Source organism: Calidris pugnax, unplaced genomic scaffold, assembly GCF_001431845.1.
Source record: "Calidris pugnax isolate Ruff unplaced genomic scaffold, ASM143184v1 scaffold103, whole genome shotgun sequence".
Lineage (NCBI taxonomy): Eukaryota > Metazoa > Chordata > Aves > Charadriiformes > Scolopacidae > Calidris > Calidris pugnax.
This window is the reverse complement of record NW_015090990.1, coordinates 14,899,846-14,912,791: the sequence shown is the minus strand read 5'-3', so window position 1 is coordinate 14,912,791 and position 12,946 is coordinate 14,899,846.

Sequence of the window (12,946 nt, the reverse complement as noted above, 5' to 3'; positions counted from 1 at the left end):
GGCACCGGCTCCTGGGCTGTGAGGCCAGCACCGGCCATGCCGTGGCTGCCTGCAGGCTCTGTGGTGACCTTGTGAGCCAGGATTTTGGGAAGAAAGCATGCACCCTGTGTCCCAGCCACCCACCGGCCTCTCCCCCCCAACTACGCTCCCCTAAAACCTGGGCAAAATTTGCTGCTGGCTGTCGGTAGCAGTAGGACAAACAGACCCCTGCCACAACCCTGGTGGGTTGCTCACGGCTTCCCGGCACCCTCTTCCCTCGCTGCATCACGCTCGAGTCATGAATATATGTATTAACTACAGAATAGTCTTAAGCAAACATTTATCTTGCAGAGCAATGGCCATTGTTAAAGACTCCGGGGATGGATGTTTAGGAAAACAAGCCCATTCGAGCGCAGCGCTGGAAATGAGGATGTTCTCACCATAATTTTTTCCTAGGGTTAACAGTTTCCAAGTAAGCAGGTGAAATGGTCTGAGGTGATTAAAGCAATAGAGAAGATTAGTTTTGTTATATATAATCACCTTTGCTTCTCTTTTATGTGTGGAGTGATTTTCTCAGCAGGATGCCTTATCTATTTTAGGGAACGCTAGACTTTTTTTTCCACTTCTCTCTTTTTTTTTTTTTAATGTAAATCAGGTTTTTAATCTTTTTGTGTCAATTTGATAGACTGTAATAGCAATTCTGTTTGGTAGTAGTTTGCCCCCCTCCCCAAGCACTTCTTTGCCTTTAATTGCCTTAATTGTTCTAATTTAAATAAATCTGGGATCACACCTTGGCTTGTGGAAACTTGCTGAGGATCTGTGGTGTTCAGCGTGGTGCTGATCCTTCAGACCTCTCTGTCAGCTCTCGTGGGTTGCGGTGTGGGGTGTGGGGGGTTGGTGAGAAACCCAGGCGGTGTCTGATCTCAGCAGAAAGAGGGTACCAGAAAGCTAGACCTCCTCTAGGGTGGGTTACGGCTTCATCTCAACTCTATTGCACTCCTGCTTCTACAGGGAGCAGACACCTCCTTCCTCCTGCCTGCCCCATCTTCTCAAAGAGATGAAGTTTTGGGTTAAAAGAAGGCAACTCTCAAAATTCACATGTGCTTTTTATGACCGTCGCAACTTTTTCTAGCAGCAGACACGGTGCTGGGGCACTCGCTTCTGCAGGCTCTCCTCTCCCTGTGCCTCAGAGGAGAGGAAGGCAGCAATTTTAAATGCTGACTTTGGCGCAAAGCAGCAGCAGCCTTTTTCAATGGAGCTCAGCTCTGCTGCCCCCAGCTCTCTCTTCATTTTGGGGGGAGGACATGGCAGCCCCTAAGGGGATGTTCCCATCCAAACCCCTGTGCTGCTCGCTGCCTCGGGGAGCTGCAGACCCTCTCCGCTTCAGATTACTGCCAGAAAGAAGGGAAAGGTGTAATCCCCATGCGTCTTACTGGTGAGCTGAGATAATTTTACCCTGGTAAAATACATCCCTCTGTCAGTCCCTGGGCCTCGGTGGGGCATCCTTGCCGAAAGACGCGACGAGGAGAAATGCCTCCATCAGTATGGGATGTGTTCGTGACGGCGCGTGAGCTGATACAGCCTGTCAGGTACACGACAGGGTGCAGAAGAGCCTGAGAAATTATTTCATATAGACCACTTGGAAAACAGTCCCCGGAGCAGCCTGGATGAGAAAGGCTCCCTTGGGAGCGCTGGGAAATGAGCCTTCATCTGTCAGGGATGTCTTTAGGAGGTGGTGGAGACGATTTGCGGGCTGCCTCCTGTGCTCTCTGGCCCTGACAGGGGGGATCTGAGGATGGGGACAGGTCCCTGTGTTTGGGATGCTGCCCACACTGGGAAGCTCTGAAATCAAGGAGAAGGTAGAGAGGGGATTTATTTCCAAGGAAATTGTGTCCAGAAGGCACAGGGCAGCCCAGAGAGTCAGCCTTCCTCCTTCGGTCCTTCTCCCCATGGCTCCCAACCCAAAAGCTGTCAAGGTGAGGGGGAGGATGTCTTTTGATTAAGCCACCACGGGAGCACTTGCTAGCTCTAGGGTCACCACCTGATTTTATAGAAAAGTTTAGTGTTATTGGGAAATAAAGAAGGAAAATGCTAGATGATTATCGAGGAGGAAAAAAGGTTACAGTAAAGAAAGGAATTAAGAGAAAAATAACAAGTTGAGCGTTATTAGGGAGGGAGATGCAAAGAGATAAGGGGCGGGGGGGGACACACAAACATCTAGTACAGTATATTAGACTTTGGTGCGGATGTAAGTATAAAATGCTCCACAAGTCCTGTAATTGAGAAAATCCATCAAATGTCCTGACAGCTGTTCCAGCATTTCCAGAAGCGATAAAACTTGAATTTATTTCACTTCTGGAAAGGGGGCAGTATCACCTTCTGGCGGCTTTAATGAAATGCCATAAAATTCGAGGAAAAACTGTTCTGTAAAGTAATAAAAAAGGGCAGTTGGCAGTGGGTTGTTTGCTGAAGCACTGTTGGAGGGGATGTGCGGACATGCTCCTGACAGCCACGGCACCCAACCCACGAGCCCCAAGGGGATGCTTTGTGCCCCGGACCCACTCCCTGCAGCCAGTGTGCCTGCAAGCGACCGGATGGGAGTCAAGCACAGCTGAGTCCTCGGGATGTGCCGAGGTCATGGAATAACCAGCCAAGGCTCGGGCAGGACTGCAGAGGACCTGGGACAGGCATGTGTGGCTTCCACCCGCTGCCAGCCAGCCCGGCGCCTGGGCCAGCTCAGAGCAGAGGGCTGCGAGTGTGGGCACCAAGGAAATTGTTGTAATTTTATTTTATTGGTTTTTTGGTAACTGTGTTACTTGGTGACAGCAGAAAAGGTCGTTGCTGCAAAACACCTCCCCTTGTGTGATAGCTGCCAGGCAGTGTGCTTATTTTCCTATTTAATTTGTTAATTGAAACTAAATTTGTAATACAACGTTTAACTTATTTGAAGACTCCTGGACTCTGTAATTTAGCCCTAATTTGTTGGCAGGAAAGCACACCTTTCGCATACATTTTTCTTTTTGGCTCACCATCATCTCTCACATACTTGCTGAGACGGTTTCCTTCCATTGCCTAATTTTGTGTAAATGCCGCAGGCACCTTGGGAGCCAGCATTACTACCCCCAGCTGGCAAATATTATGGATCTAGGTAATACGTTTAAACAAGAGTGAGAGAAGACATCTAAAAATAGAAAAGAGGGAAGGAGCAGTGGAGGAAGCCCTCTCCTCCCCACCGCTGGCAGGGGTTACCAGTCACACCTTGCCTTCCCCAGGTGACACAAGGGGGAAATCTCCAGGAAAGCAGAGCAAGAACCACTGATTTGCTCCCAATTAGGGGGCTTAGTAACATCAAATCCTCCATGCCAAACAAAAAGCTTGGGGTGAGCCATAAGAAGGATCTGGCTAACATGCACCCCAGTTCTTGTGAGCAGTAAAACACTGTGTGATGCTGGTTTCTGCTTTGGGACCTGCTGTGGTCACTGCTGTGTTTCTGCCAGCATCTCTCTCTCTTAGACACCTCCTGTGGTTGGCCAACCGATGGGGAGTAACTGGGACAGCTGTATGGGATGAGAAGTCTGCACTTTGGTCAGACGGTGGCTTCCAGTAGCTTGGCTGGAGGATGAACTGTGGGAATTGTGTGGGAGCACGAGTCTGCTGGAGGGGGCTGAAGCCGAGGGGAGCATCTCAGAGCCAGTGTGCACGAGGTGGGGTGATGTGTGCACCGCAGCATGCCGAGCACTTTCCACCACAAACCAGAAAATAACGAAAGACAAAGAAGGCGGTCTATGAAAGGACTACGAAATTCCTACGTGGGGTTGTCTTCTCACGTGCACCAGCGTCTGTTGGTGAAACCAGAGAGGCTGAGCCCCGCTGACCACCCCGGTGCTGTTCATTCTGTGTCCCCAGCCCATGTCCCTGCTGCTCGCAAGGGTGTTGAAACGAGCAAGGGAATGATCGCCTTCAACCGGTGACGAGAATTCAGAGCCATTTTATCCCCGATGGGTGGAAGGCAGCTCGTAGCCTCAGCTCTCTTGCCACAGGCTGAAAACCCGTTGCCATATGTGGGGGGAGGCAGGGCCAGCCCGTGGGGTCCCACCGGGTGTCACAGCTGTTTCCTAGACTGATCGTGGCAAAAAGCTTTTCCCACAATAAATACTCCGAGGCACCCCATGACTTCCAGTAGGAATTATTTGAGTGTCAGGGAGGTGATTTCCCAAGCCTTCGGTGACAGCCTCTTTGGGGCTGACACTACAACACCCTTGGGCATGAGCCGGGCAGAGCTGACCCCCTTGTGGAGGGGTATCACCCTGCTGGCACCACACCAGGGGGAAATCCTGCTACGGCCCAGCCGTGGGAAGGATCCTTCTGAGTAACCCAAAGTCCAGATTTCTGCGTGAAGGTTCCCATGGCAACCGGGCTGCAAAGATTAAATATTTAAAAATATGGAAGGCATGCTGGCATGCGAGGTGAATGCAAGAACTTCGGAGCGTCCCCCTGCTCCATCCTTGGGGCCAGGTTGTGGTCCACACTGGTGTCCTGCAGCCCTGCCGCTGCCACTGCCCTGCCCGTCCTCCTGCCCACCGGCATCACTGCCCACAGCCTCCGTGGGGCACGTCCCCCCTCTACACACAATTTCCCACAACAGAAACTGCAGGGCATGAGCCCAGCCCCTTCCAGCAGTTGCTCCCGTTGCTACCAGCTCTCCTTAGCAAAGGAGGGGGGAAAATGCAATTTAAAAGAAGACCAAACCTTCCCCAGGCCTCTGCCCGGTGAAATGTCATTTGTGGAGATCTTCAGCGTCGTTCTTGATAATTTGGGGCGTGGGGAGCAGACTAAAGAGTACTGCTGATTTGTCTTCATTTTACAGTGCTGCTGCTGGAAAACACTGCTAAGTGAAAAGCAAATGCTCTGTGGGAAGTCATCAGTTTAATGATATTTTGATGGAAAGTTTCTAATCCACTAGAAACGAGTAATCTGTTTTGACTTCCTTGGTTTTTTTCTGATGTACTACTTTACTCGAAGTGCATCGCTCTGGTGGTGGTGGCATTGCTCACTGCCGTAAGACCGTTCTTCCAACGCAGATGGTATCCATCCAACAGTAAACCAAAAACCACCACTTATAGCAATGTAGAATCTTCACTGGGAGTTGCACATTTTGAGCTTAAGATAGTTGCCTCTTTTCCCATCAGTCAACATTAATTTATTGATACAGCGATTGAGTAATTGTGGTAATAGTAAAGGAAGATGGTGCCAGCATCCGGGAATCCTCAGAGAGGTACAGATGGCCTCTCCAGATACAGTGGAGCTTTAACAACACCACAGTTTCAGCTCTCGTCTCTGGAAAAGAGATATCTCATTTCTGAAATCACTGGGAAGTTAGGGGAGTTGAGTTTTTAATGGTACCCACCATACCTATATCCACGTTTAACATTTCAGCCTTGTCTCTAAGGTAAGGAAAAGTGAGGCTCGTTAGAGCCCTTTTTCTAATTAGCTGCTGCAAACAGATTTTCTTTTATAAATGCCTGAATGGAAAGTTATTTGTGTACCTAATTTCTTTTTTATGTTACATTTATTTTTAAGTGTAATTCACTAAGGCTTAACATTTGTAATTCTTGCAGGGGCATTACAACCAACGATGCACATTTATTACAACCCCTTAAATTGCCGCTTTTTATTTCCATATGCTTTTGAATTGCTATTGAGCTTGTTTTGTGCTCTTCCCATCGTTAAAGTGTATTTTTTTATTGTACATAAATGGTAAATAATTGATACCTGCCATCTGGTGCTAATCATCCTGCCAGCCCTATGTCTCCACCCTGTCCTTTCATTCCTTAGTAGCTCTCCCCCATCAGCTCTTCTCCTTTCTTTCCCAGTTTTCTCCATGTTTTCACCCCTTTGCTCCCTGGAGGTGCTTGCAGTGATGTGGTGCTGAGAAATGCACTGCCCTTCACCTCTGCTCAGCCCAAACCCTCTTCTTCCTCCCTGATGCCTTTTAGGGGAGGCGATTCCCCTGGGGATGCTCATCCTACCCTCTTTACCCAAGCTCTCCTCATCCCATCGTCTGGCCAGTCCCATCACCCGGGGACCACTGGAGACTCCCTGGCCAGAGCTGCTCTGCCCTGACACCTCTGGGCTTTGCTGTGTGATTCCTATGGTGCCCGTGTGCCTCGTTACTCTTCCAGAGGAGGCACCCTTGCCAGCATTTTCTCCTGCATTAGCAGCCATGTGTACAGACCCGCACGAGATACCAACACCCAACAGCAGCGCTGGGTTTCTGTCAGTCCAGACTGTGCTGGAAAAAAGCAGCCAGGCATTAAGGTGCTCAATGGCAGCAGATCCCAAGTGCTGGCAGCTCCAGAGAGAAGCAAGAAGCCAGAAAGCCACGGTGACACGGTGCAGTGACGGCCTCCTGCCCTGTCAAGGAACAACACAAAGTCCCTCCAACCCCTGTGGTTGCTCAGTGGTGAGTTAAAAGCTATGTGAGCTATGTACGCTAAAAACCACATTTGCAAAGTATCCGGTTGCCAAAGTCAAAGTAGGAAAAGCCCAGAGCCGCCTACAACCAGAGGGCACTTTCCATGAGTGAAGCAATCCCGTCTCTCATCCTCAATTAAGTATTTCCAGACATCACACCCCCTCCTTGGAGGCAAATTCTTGGGATGGAGAATTTCTTTCCAAATGGATAAAAGTTTGGCAACGCTGTGAGTGACCAAAAGCAAGGTTTTATAATGGGAAATGCTGGGGAAAAATTAGTAGCTAGCATTATTACTGGCCCAGCTGATAATAACAGCTTGTGCTGAGCAGATATGTGACCATCCGCACTGAGCTAATTGTTGATAAAATCCTAGGAGTTATAATTAGCCCCAGTGGGACTCCTTGTGCTGCTAAGCTGAAGTTCGTGCCTCCCTGTTTGCAGGTGGGAGCTGCAGGGCAGGGACGTGGCCCAGCGCCCCGGGGGTGCAGGATGTGACCCGGGGGTGCAGACCCCGCCGGACAGGGGCAGCCCTGGAAGAGGAGAGGACAAGGACGCTTGGGAATAAAGGAGCCAGTGCTTCACCCTGTCCCCTCTTTCCCACCCTTCCACGTGATGGCCGAGATGGATTGTTAATGAAAATTTTCCATTCTGCCCTTGGCAGAGCACAAGCCTTTACTTGCTGCCTTTGCTGCCTGTGGGACGAGGAGGTTTCAGGATGCTGTACCTATCCGTCTGTCCATCCTGAGCACTGTATGCCGGGTACAGATGTGCAACTGCTTCTCTTCGTCCTGGGCAGCATTGTGGGTGAGGTATGTAGCTGCACGTGGTACCTTGGCCCCTCCGGCGGCCCCCAGCACAGCCCTGGCAGTGTCCCTGGGGATGGGGCAGAGGTGGCCTTGGTCGCCCAGTGGGGCAGGTACCAATGGCACCTCTGCAGGCAATGGCTTTTTGCCTCTCCCTTAGTGCAGAAGCGTGGGTGAGCCAGGCTGATCCTCCTGCGGAACCACAGTCTCTGCGTGGCCGTGGTGGGTCCTGCTTGTGGGGACCACCAGGGGATGAGGCTCTGTGGCAGCAAAGGGGCTGTGGGTGGGTGGGAGGAGATGTGAGGGGAGCGGTGGGAGGTGGCAGAAGAAGGTGAGAATGGTGGGGAAGGTCTGTGTGCCAGCGCTGGGGCGCAGGTAGCCCGAGCTCTGTGAAGAGCAGGTCGGTGCCGGCTGTGGGTCAGAGGCAGCAATCTTTGCCTCTGAATATTGATGACCAACAGTCCTAGGAGATGGGAAACATGCTGAAGGCTAAAGGCATCCCTCCTGATGGACTGATGCCTGCAGTGTGTTCAGTAATGAACTGAGCTCCTTTCCATACTGCCTGTATTTCAGTGCGCAGGGAACAGCCCTACTGAATGTGCCTCAAGCAACCAGTTCCCGGAGAGGTGCAGATGGGCTTTACTCTGTCCTGAAACCCCCTTTTTGGCAATCTTGTTTCACTGCTGGAGCAATCGATCAATAATTAAAACATGGGATAATTAAAACCTCATTAAAACCTTCTCTGAGTCCTCACAGTGAAATACATTAGCTTCTCCACTAGCTACACCACTTATCCTCGTCTTGCGACACCCCACAGGCATGGTGATCTAACCATGGCATCTTGCTGCTGCAGAGAGCTGGAGACAACAGCCTCGGGGAGCACCAGTCGCCAGCAGCTCCCTTTGGGGCCCTGATGCATTTCCAGCATCGGTTGCATCATTTGCAGCACGGCTGCGTGCGGGGACGTGCCCACGTGTGTGCATGCTGGCTTTTGTTTGGAGAACAGGGATGTTCTAGCTACTTATAACCACCAGAAACTGAAAGCCCCGGGTCCCCTTGCAGTGGAGCAACACACCACCAGATATGAGCAAAAGTCACCATAAGAGTTCAAAAGCCAGTGAAATTCCACCACGACAGAGGAAGACTAAAAGCATTTTATCAGTTTGCTGCCAGCTAAAGTGGGATTGTAAGAGTTGAACCTGTAAGCTGGGACCGTTTTTGTGTGTTCATAAACCTAGTGATGACAGTAAAATGGCAGCTTTCCTATAGAAAACATAGACTTTTTTTCCAGTCATCTAAATGTTAAAACACATCAAGCAGACTTTGAACTGAGAGTGCCCCCCTCCCCGCTCCCTCTGCAAGAGCAGAGCCCCCCTGCACAGGGATGCTTTCCTGGGTGCATTCAAGCCTCTGAAACACTTTAGCTAAATGGCATTCATTAGTTCAGAGGAATTTCTTTAGAGAAAAAAACCCTGTACCGGAGCCAGGCGCCACCAACGTGTGATTAATAGCGAGTGGTGGGGTCTGCACTCGCCGGTGGGGGGGAGCAGAAATGCTCTTTCACTCCCAAATGTCTTTGGCACAAGCCTTGGCAGCTCTTTCTAAGCTTTTCCTGAAAACTAGCTGTCTTGTGGGACTAAAAAATACTGCTGTGCCAACAGCTGTGCTTACAGGAGCAGGTGAGATGCAGCCCTGATGTCTCCAGGTTGTCCAAGCAAGACAGTTCCTGACCGATGCTGATGTTGGCTGTCGGACCACATCCCTGGCATCCCCCAGGAACACAGGGGAGCAAACTGCAAGGCCGGGGGGGCTGCCACCCTCCTCCAGCTGCTCAGCCACAAGCCCATCCACGTGGCCCCCACTACGGAAGCCTGGGTTCCCCAGGGGCTCGTCTGCACCGCCCCCCCCCCGCAGCCTCTGCATCCCTGCGGTCCAGGAGCATCCAAAGAAACGGCGGCGGCTGCTGCCAAGCCTGCCGGTGCCCAGAGCTGGCACCAAGGCCGTGGATGCGTCCAATTCCTCCCACACCCCCAGCGAGGCGTGGAGGCTGGCAGCGGTACCCGCCGGCTCCGCAGCCGTGTTCGCGGGGAGGCAGGGGGGGGGGTGGGGGGAGAGAGAAGCGTGGTGGCTCCCGGGCCTGAGTTTTCTCACTCGCGTCTGATGGGCTAATTATTATTGATTGACATTTTTGGAGTTTTCGGGGCACTTCGGGGGAAGAGCGGAGTGTGGGAAGAGGAATATGTTGACAACTTTTTCACATAATCCTTTCCAGCCCCCTCATTTTTCAGTCAGCCGTGGAACGTGTCCAAATATCTGGGATTTTAATGAAATTAAAAGCAAGCGGACCCAAACTCCCCTGAAAAATGCGAGAAAAAACACAAACGTCTGTTTCCCTCCTCTCCATCTCCTCTCCCCTCCTCTCCATCTCCACATGGCTGGGATGGGTGTCCAAGGGGGTCTGGTGGTGATGTGGGGAGGCTGCCCTGGCCCTTGCTCCTGGTCCCATGCCAGGGCAGCTCTCCTGGCTCTTTGGTGTGGCCTGGCCACCCTGCCTGGGTGCTCAGGTGGTGTTTGGTGTGAGCATCTTCCCCTCTCTCCACAGCCACCAGGTCCTGCGATAAGGAGTATTGATACAACCATCCTCTGCCCACATGAAGAGCCACATGGCACCCTCAGTCCTTTTCCAAGGGAGGGAACCGGTGGGTTTGGTGCAGCCCCTCTGTGTGCTGAGCTGTCTTAAGCAACACTTTGAGAGACATCACCGCTGCTGTGTATTTACCCTGAGCCCTGAGTGAAACCCCGCCAGGAGCTGCACCTCAGCACATGCTGCTCAGGATCCCCAAGGGGCTTCAAACTGGTTTGTCAAAGGAAAAAAAAATAAAAGAAGCTCTTTGTATTAATAAACCACAATCTACTTCAGCTTAACTGAACTGAAACAAGCCATTTGTATTGCACGTGCTATAAAGATGCATTTAAAGGTGGTTACATGTGACAAAGGATTGCATACTGGATACATGAGCATTGACACATGCAACATCTACCTCAGCTGCTTTAAGTGCATCTGCACAAGTTTATCCTCTGCTGCTGGAGGTAACTGTCTCATTACCTTATGTATGATGCAAACTAGTGTACAGTAAATACTTAACTAGCCAGCTGGGTTTTAAACTGGCATCAAATTTTCCTTGAAAATGGCAACTCCAACTGCCTGCACGGCTGGGACGCATCACTGCATCCTCCCTGCCACGGCCGCTGGCACCGGGCAGAGCCGGCACGGCGACGACTCCGAAAGGCACTCCTTTTGAGTGCTGATACCACGAAGGTACAATCCAGACACAGCTGGAGCTCTGGCTCCTGTGAGATATTCAAACCTCAGCCTGCAAACACATACTCTTTGTGTTTTCCCCGGGCAGCTTGCTTAGCCTTTAGGCTTCCTGGGATTTGAATCGAGTCTGCCTTTTGAGTGGGAGTTGTAAGAAAAAAAACCCCAGCAGGTTGAAGGCAAAGGAGCCGGCTGTGCTGACTAACCATTTTGATTTAAGGCGAATGTGGGAAACACTGAGGGGAGAAGCAAAACCTCTGCTTTGTGAGCAGCGCATCAGCAGTCAGCAGCAGCACGTGCTTAAAATGGATCCCGATACCCGCCGCCCTCAGTTTAAGATTATTAATGTTACTTAACCTAAACAAGACAGGATGGGAGGATTTTCCCCCAGCATGGATTAGCAAGTCAGGAGAAAAACGAAATTCAGCAAAAATCCTCTTAGTCATTTTTATCGGGGGTAGATTTTCACATCTGAATCTCAGCTGCCAATTTGCATGGATAATCTCAGATTAGCTTTAGTCCGTGGTTTATTGTTTGCTCCCCTCCTAAATAAATGCACTTTTGCAGTGACAAAGGGGGCGAACAATTCTTTAGGAGAACGGCTGTGACATCTAAATAACAATGATAAAAAAAGTCCATCTAAAAGCAAGCAGCCCGGTGCTTTTGGCTCCCCCCTTCTCACTATGCATTATTCATAGTAGACAACAGGACCAAATGTGTACGCTCCCTGTGCAATTACCAGGAGAACATATTCAAAGACATATGCTCGTGCCTCTTAGTGAAAGGAGATGTGCAAGTACCCATTATTTACTAGGCACTGTTATAAAATCTGCAAGTTTGACTCCAAGGTTGCAGCTTAATTGACTCCCCCTGGTAGCTCTTGTCATCCATCTAATTCAAGCCATGCGAAAGCCCGGTTGTTGTTTTGTGTGCGTACAATACGCTGGCTGCTTTGGCACACGCTGGTGGAAAAAATGTGGTTTGCATCAATTAGCCTTTTTTATAGCAAGAAGAGTGGCTGAATGACAGGGCATTGAGAAGTATGTAAAACTTCAGCGCTTCACTCAAAGCAAATCATCACTGAGGTCATCCCTGTTATCATCATGGCTGCCTTTGGCCCTGCTCCTCCCCGGCACAGAAGCCTCGATAAGTATCATCTGCTGGGTTTATTGCCTTCTTGATCCAATAAATACATTTCCTGTGAGAAAACCCTTCTGTGGGATTTGTTTAAATCACCCTCCCCAAATCCATCTCTGCAAACTTCCTTCCTCTTCCTCCCACACTGGTTCTCTGCGTGCGTAAGCTGCGAGGATCTCTGCACTGATTCCTTTCCGTATCCCCTTCCCAGGCAGGCAGTAACCTCTGTGCACGTGGAAATAATTTTCCTCCAGTCATCCAGACCAGTCCAAGCTCTTGTTCTCCCCAGGCTGCATCCCCCAGAGATGCATGCCCTTTTAGAAATGATGCGCTGACTGCTGGTGACATAGAGGCACCACCAAAAGCACCAGAGAAGGATGCTTTCCTCCATCCACTTTCACAGTTGAGATGAAAAAAATCTGAGGTTATTTATTTTTAATAGAGGCATTTGACATCAGTGGTACAACCACCGCCAGAATAGAGAACCGTGCAAGGTATGGGGAGGCCAGGGGCTTACTGGCCATCCATCCCTATAAGAGATGACAAAACTTCCCTGGGTAGGGGGTTGATGCTGGCAGGCATCACTGAGGCAGAGACCGAAATGAAAGAGAGCAGCAAAGTCCTTGTTGTGCCACCTTCGCCAGGTGCTGGCCTCTTTTAGGTGGCTGCTTTGGCCACGAAAGGTCTCTGTCTGTCGGGAGAGACAGCCTCCAGCAACGCTAGCACGGCAGAGCCCAGGTAGCTCACGGCACCCAGCTCTTCCCAAGTGGGATCCTGGAAAAAAGCAGCAGCAGACGTGCTGAGGATGTGCAGGTGTGGAAAGGTGACACCTCTTTGCTTGTGTTTTCTGGGCATGTTTAGTTTGGAGAAGAGGAGGCTGAGGGGAGACCTCATTGCCCTCTACAACTACCTGAAAGGAGGTTGTAGAGAGGTGGGTGTTGGCCTCTTCTCCCAAGGGAATAATGACTGGACCAGAGGAAATGGTCTAAAGTTGCGCAGGGGAGGTTTAGATTAGATATTAGGAAGAATTACTTTACTGAGAGGCTGGGGATGGACTGGAACAGCCTGCCCAGGAGGTGGTGGAGTCACCATCCCTGGAGGTATTTAAGAAAAGTGTAGACATAGCTCTCTGGAGCATGCTCTAGTGCCCAAGATTATTGGTTTGTGGGCGTGATGTGGTGGGGTTTTTTGTTTTGTTGTTTTTGTTTTGTTGTTTTTGTTTTGTTGTTCATT